Source organism: Palaemon carinicauda, chromosome 1 (genome assembly GCF_036898095.1).
Source record: "Palaemon carinicauda isolate YSFRI2023 chromosome 1, ASM3689809v2, whole genome shotgun sequence".
NCBI lineage: Eukaryota > Metazoa > Arthropoda > Malacostraca > Decapoda > Palaemonidae > Palaemon > Palaemon carinicauda.
Window position 1 is genome coordinate 137,810,496 of NC_090725.1, and position 7,500 is coordinate 137,817,995.

At 35.9% G+C, this 7,500-nt stretch overlaps 1 protein-coding gene across 3 annotated transcripts in view; it reads right to left on the reverse strand.

Moving 5' to 3' along the window:
• Positions 1-7,500, reverse strand: part of LOC137652082 (uncharacterized) — a 405,633-nt gene that overhangs the window by 141,509 nt on the left and 256,624 nt on the right. For all 3 annotated transcript variants that reach the window (XM_068385300.1, XM_068385291.1, XM_068385292.1), the window contains one exon: positions 6,999-7,128. The gene's annotated coding sequence lies outside the window, so the exon portion shown is untranslated. The remainder of the gene's footprint in view (positions 1-6,998; positions 7,129-7,500) is intronic.

Sequence of the window (7,500 nt, forward strand, 5' to 3'; positions counted from 1 at the left end):
CCCACCAAGTTGACCTAAGGACTATTATCACTTGATAGCCCCTCGTCATCATTAAGTTCATTATGCCAGCAGGGGCTTCGGGGTCTTAATGGCTAATGATTAGAGAATCTCTCCATCAGAAAGCGAACGCGAATTGCCTTTAATTCCAGAAACTGAGTATTTGTAGCGTTCCCATTATCATTAGTACTCGTTATTTCCATTCCCGATATCATCTTCGAGAATTATACTTCCATTCGCTTTTCAGTAAGTGTGTATATTCACCATTTTCGTGACCTAATTTTCGACTTTCCTTATTTCTATAGATGTGCTTATTTATGTATCATTTACATCTTCATCTAAAATTACGTATTTTATATAGTTTTACTTTCAAATACATTAACTTCAGTAAAGATATTTCTATTGTTGAAAAGTTACTAAGATAATGTATTTGTTCAGTGAGGTTGGTAATTTAATCATAATTGTTTTATGGAAATACCAGTCTTGGAATAAAGTCTATGAGTTTGCCGGAAATTGAAAACTTTTTAACTTATGTTTCCATCTAGCATGAATTGCATTAACAAGTTTGAGAACTGTATATCATAAACTTAATTCATATACGTACATTATATATATATATATATATATATATATATATATATATATATATATATATATATATATAGCCTATATACACACATACACATATATCATGCATTATACACCTTAACCGTAGGGTAGGGTGACACCAGAAGGATACATCCTTCCGATTGTTATTATAATTATTACTCGGTAATTTGCAAACCTGGTTAAAATAAAAAGAAAAAAAAAATGATGCAAGCAAGCCTTGTATGTTAAGGTTTCTAGCATCACGTTCCATTTCTTAGCTCGAGCACAAGCTGGGACACATGTCACTTCAAGGCTAAATATGTTTTTGTACGATATTTCCGTAATTAAATTCAAAGTAATAAGATCAGACTTTGAATAGAATTGAACGGTGCTGCGTAATTGGCAAAGGTAAAGTAGAGATAGATATGTACTGTAATGCTATACAAGAGATTATAAAAATTTAATTTACGTTTTTATAAGCCTATGTCTAGATAAAAATTGAAAGTAAAACATTTTCTTTGACGGTTCATATATAGACCTTGCAGGTGATATATCTAATAAACCTTTATTCACATTCCTGATCATATCCGCCATCATGACCTTAGCCTGAGCATTGACTATTACTCTGCATATAAACTAATGTTGTCTACTCTACCATCCACACATTCCAACATTAGCTTTGCTTTCCAAATAACATTGATACGCTAAAAATAGTCTTTCCGAAATCAGATTTTGACCTTTTAGTATGCACACGCTACCCTTATCTTTCATGTTTATCTTTCATGTGAGTTTTCCTTACACTTCCCTTTACTCCATATATAGTACAATTGTTAAACAGGCGTGGAGATATGACACACCCTTTCCTAAGATTCAACTTTGCTGTCCCTCCTGGCTGAATTTTCACGTAAGCTTCAGTTTCATTATGCAAATTTCATAGTGCTAACCAAAATAAACAAAAACAAATGAAGAGACCTTTGAACGAAAAATCTAGTATTTCACGCCAGCTTACATAGAAATTCTCTTTTGTATATAAACAACAACAACAACAAATGTAGCCTTATATATTCCATTGCAGGACAAAGGCCGCAGATATGCTCTTATTCATATGTAGGGTTTGGCAATTTTCACAACGACGCTGGCCATTGCGAATTAGTGATGGTGGGAGACTTTAATCTGATCGCTCACAGCAAGCCAACCTAGCATGGGAGAACCTGATTAGTGCAGCTTTGCTGATCATGGCAATACACAATGTTTTTCTTTACAATGTATATCGTAGCAACCCTAACAATGTTTTGTCTATACAATTTACATCGTAGTAACCAGAACAGTTTACTTTTCTATTTAAGTTTATCATAACTCGAACTTCTCACGCTATTTGTCCCATATTTGATCTATACATTCTTTACCTTACTCCAGTCAAAAACGCTCCTTTCATTTACTTGTCCAACCTCTGTAAAAATCGTCCCATCCACTTTCTGAAGTATATCAAGTAACCTTATGACCTTACAATTGCTGCAATCACTTTAAAGATCTTCCCCATAAAGAAATGGGATAATTAGTCATCTTACTTCTTGTAGATTCTTCCCTTCACCTATCCATCCCCATCACATGCAATAATCAGATCACTCTTCTCACGAAAATTGTTGCTTAGTTCTTTCACTTCAACCTTAATAATGGCCCAATTTATCCTATTGCCTCCGTAGCGGATATGGCGTCATTGTACCTCATTACTTGAAGGTTTTCGGGCCTAGCTGCACTCTCTTTATGTCCCCCTACTTTACATCCGTTCCGGTTTCCTTTCTTCCATTTGGTTGTCCAACCTCCTTTTAACATTTTATTGAGAGTATAACTCCATGGGTTTCCCCATTCCGAAGTTAACTTAGTTAAAAATGTAACAAGGTTGAACAAGTTAAAGCCAAACGACCATGGAATGGCGAGAAGTAAAATTTGTCTAGATCTAATGGAAGAAAGAGAAAAAGCAATTTTAAGAAAGAACATAAACACTCCTGTAAAAGAAAAAAATCTGGTGAGTTTAGTTTAGCAATACAAATTACACGATGAAATGAAGGCAAGTAAAGAAGAAATGAATAGTAATTTAACAAAATTTGTGTTAGAATCAGCACAAGAATTAGGTGGAAAAGTTTCTAAACAAGATCAAGGAAATCTATCAGAAAAGACCAAAAACCCAATAAAGAAAAGATTGGAAATGAGGGTAAAATCCTGAGATTAAATAAAATTAGCAGAACTATTTAAAACAATAAACAAACTAAGATCCCAAAACATTCGTAAATATAATCAAACCAAAATTGAGGAAACACCAAAGAAAGGAAGAAACATCAACTTGATGAAAATACTTTGGACAGGGAACCTATAGATATTTGATTTAAAGGCTGAAAATGGAAATGTTATCAACAAAAGATATGGGGTGATAAAAATTGCAGAGGATTTTTATACATTGCTACACAGTATTGGTATAAGACATAACTATGCAAACAGAAATGAAGCTCTTGAGGTATATCTTTACTGATTATAAGTCTCCAATGTTTGAATTTCTTAAACGTCAAGCACATATGTGAACTAAGGTCTTGTTTAACCCCCCCCCTCTCTCTCTCTCTCTCTCTCTCTCTCTCTCTCTCTCTCTCTCTCTCTCTCTCTCTCTCTTTAAATAAATTAGCAAATTCTTTCACTACTATTTCTTTGAAAGCTACAACACTAATTTCTGCTCTGTGTCAACAACGAGGGCACCGTCCATTACAAAGATGAGTGGTGGATAAGGATAGTCAGAAGCCGTTAGCACCTTAACTCATTGCATCACTCTTAAAAGCGGAGACTTCTGGCTGATAACCTTATTCTAACATCAAAGCTAAATACTGAGGGTTAATTCTCTCTCTCTCTCTCTCTCTCTCTCTCTCTCTCTCTCTCTCTCTCTCTCTCTCTCTCTCTCTCTGATGTAAGTTGCTCGTTTATTTATCAAGCATTTATATGTACTTACATTGATCGGGTCCCTTACCCACTAAGCCAGTGTTTCACCAATTGTCACCCAAACTCCTACAAGAACCCATTAAGCGAGTCTTCCTCCGCTAACATTCTCCTGGTGTGGCAACAACAGCAGTAAAGCCATTTGAGAGATACCAATGGCCCCTCGCAATGTTTTGGCAGATGAAAGAGATGCTACAACTGACTTGTTTAAGTAACCCCAGGGTTGGATCAAACGCCGGCGCTTGGCTGTTCCCGAGTCTTCGCCAAGGCGATGAGGAATAACAATAGGAATCTAACAACGTAAATAAGTAGTTCGATTGCCACTTCTTGGTTCCCTTCTTCTTCTGTCTATTCTTATACTGCTGCATTTGCAACATTTTCTGGTCATCCCCTTCTCTCTCTCTCTCTCTCTCTCTCTCTCTCTCTCTCTGTTGCTGACCATCTACCATTATACTGTATACCCTCTTCTTACTCGTGTATTTCTGTTTTTGCTACTAATACTATTAGGTTTTAATCGTCATGTTTTTTTTTCCCATTGACTAGCCATTGACCGTCTATTTCATGTCGCCATGTTTTTTCTTCTTCTTCTTCGTCTGTTGTTGAAAGTCTGTAATGGAACAAGTGTTGACTTTTCTAAAAGCTTAGCCAGGTAGACCACCTACTGTGCCAACATTGCTGGCAAGTATCGCAGAAAAAAAAAAAAAAAAAAAAACAGTTCGAAGGTTGTGGGACAGATATCAAAACGTAGACTGTAGTACGTTCATTAAAAATCTAATAAACGATAGATTCATATATTTCTTCACGATGCCTGAATAGTATGACAGGTCTCACAATAAAAGGGAGAAAACATTTAATGTAGGTATAATAAAAATCTGAAACTTAGCCGGACACACGTACGTATATGTATGTAGGCTATGTAAGTATGCATGGTTGCACTGTGTACGCAAGTAATTAAGTGTTCCTTGACAGAGGAATCATTCTTTGGGTTGGAATAGTTGGCTTCATTAATTCAGGTACATTTCACGGGAAGCTAAGGAGTCATTTGACAGTTCCACACTATTCTGTCTAATTTCTCTCCCTCTTGTTTTGTTAAAGTTTTTATAGTTAATGCTGTTATTCTTCTTAAAATATTTTATTTTTCCTTGTTTCCTTTCCTCACTGGGCTATTTTACCTGTTGGAACCCCTGAGTTTATGGCATCCAGCTTTTCCAAGTAGGGTTGTAGCTTAGCAAATAATATTATTATTATTATTATTATTATTATTATTATTGTTATTATTTGCTAAGCTACAACCCTAGTTGGAAAAGCAAGATGCCATAAGCCCAAGGACTCCAATAGGGAAAAGAGAGCCCAGTGAGTTTAGATACTACCGCTAGAGAGTTATGGGGTCCTTTGACTGCCCAGACAGGACTACATTGGATCCTTCTCTGTGGCTACGTTTTATTATTCCTTTGTCTACACATACCCCGAATAGGCTGGCCTATTTTTTTATAGATTCTCCTCTGTCCTCATACACCTTACAACACTGAGATTACCAAACAATTCTTATTCACCCACGGGATTAACTACTGCATTGTAATTACTCAGTGGCTACTTTCCTCTTGGTAAGGGTAAGATAAACTTTCAGCAGCTCTTATAGGGGAAGGATACTCCAAAATCAAACCCTTGTTTTTTAGTCTTGGGTAGTGCCATAGCCTCTGTACAATGGCCTTTCACTGTCTTGGGTTAGAGTTCTCTTGCCTGAGGGTACACTTGGGCACACTATTCTATCTTATTTGTTAAAGTTTTTATAGTTTATAAATAAAATATTTATTTAATGTTGTTACTGTTCTTAGGATGTTTTATTTTTCCTTGTTTCCTTTCTTCATTGGGCTACTTTCCTTGTTGGAGCCTCTGGGCTTATAGCATCCTGCTTTTCCAACTAGGGTTGAAGCTTAGCAAGTAATAATAATAATAACAGTGTACCCTCATGTAAGTTAACTCTGTGTATAGCAAAGGAATAACTGATGGCAACGCAACCTGTATAGAAAAATCGTTGAGCCTCTAAACACATGATCAAAAGCATTTCTTATTAATTTAATGAACTGCTTGTAAGCAAATATACAACATTTCGCAAAACTAATAAAAACGCTTTTAATCACGTGTATACAAGCTCAGCCACTTTGTTATACAAGTTGCGTTGCTAACAGTTTCTCGTTTGCTAAACACAGCGTTGCCTGTTACAAGACGTTTCATTAGCTTCCCGTGAAGTGTACCGGAACTCATGAAACAAACAGTGCATGACTGATTGTAACATACGCACTCAAACAGAGAAGAGAAATAATATAAGATTTTGGCAGTAAAGCAGCCTACATATTTCTATAATTTTCAGATTTTTACTGAAAGATAGTTGATTTCGATTCAACTTACAAAGCCTTAATTCGACAAGAATATCTATCATTGAGCAGAAATCAGTTCTTGTGTCTCTCTAATGGACAAATGAAGGCGTCACTGTTCCCCAATTGCAACCCATCAAGGTATGCGATCGAAACCTAATCAGTCTATATGCACTGGCTGACGAGTAAGTGGGTTTTAGTTATTCCCCAGGTTCAGTGAATTCAGTATTAATGGTAATTTGTCTCAAAACAATAAAGTATATAAACGTAAAACCTGAAAATGAATAAAGTAATCATATATAAATATGCAAACTTGCGTTTCATGTGCTATACACCCTTTTATTCTTTAGAGATAATGTGGGTACTTGAAAAGCAGATCTCCAGGGTCCTAGCAAGACCAAAATGGAGGGTAATATGCCATTTTGCTCGTGTCCCCAAGCTCTTTTATCGATTCCAGTTCACACAGGTACCAATTCACAACAGCTTGTAGGCTGCTGGGTTGGAGGCTCGGCACGAACCTTGGACCTTCCGCTCACTAGCCAAGTGCTTTACTCGCTGCAAAGCAGTATTGAATAAATGACAGCCGAATAGCCCACCGGCAAATTTTTATATCAAACATATGGATACATATTACAAAAAAATCTGAACCTTAAAAGGATAAATATAAATCGCATTAAAAGGGATATAAAAATCAAAATCACTAAGAGATACCAAGCTTGGATATGGAAGGAGTAAAAGATGCTCTTGTGTGTGTTTGTGTGTACATACGCGTGCTTGCTTATACTTTTACGCACTAGTATGCGTGTGTTTTGACAAAATTTGTACCATTTTTCTAGTAAAGAAAATGAAATTTCCATTTCTTTCCCTTTCCACCCTTTCCGACTTTCGCCCTTTCTCCTTGCTCTCAATTTCGTGTTTCATTTCTCTTTCTATGTGTCGTATAATTCTTCTGTTCCAGAATTGAATTTTCTTTTTTGACAATCGATTGGCATTTCTCTCACCCTCTCCCTCTGGCGCTGAACCCTTCCTGGCATCCTAGTCTTATTCAAACTGCCTTACCTTTACGTCGATCTCCTTGTTAGCGGAGCCTATTCCTGCTCTTTGACTGGGGTTTTCGTGACCTGCTTCATTCTCGCTTTTCATGTATCCATTTTTCTCAAAGTTAGATTAGTCGCTGGGATTTGGTCGTCTGAAAGCAAATAGAAAAGGATTTTTAATATAGTGTTTTTATTTCCCTTATTTTTATTATATTAGATGTAAATAATATCAGGGAGAAGAAAATCCAATATATATTTCTATTTCATTTCAAAAGATTGAACATGAGACTTGTTCCATTCGTTAATTCTATAAGGATGAGGCGTAGTCGTCTAATTTATTATAGGAAAATTAATTGTAAGCTTCCTTATATAATTACAGAATTAATTTGGACTCATTTTAGGGATCTGATGCTTATGGAAGATCTGAAAAGAATAATTAAATTGAACTTCATCACCAGTGCAAGGAGTTGAAATAATAATAATTTAATTTTGATAAGGAATTTAGGGCATATTCTCTTTTAGAT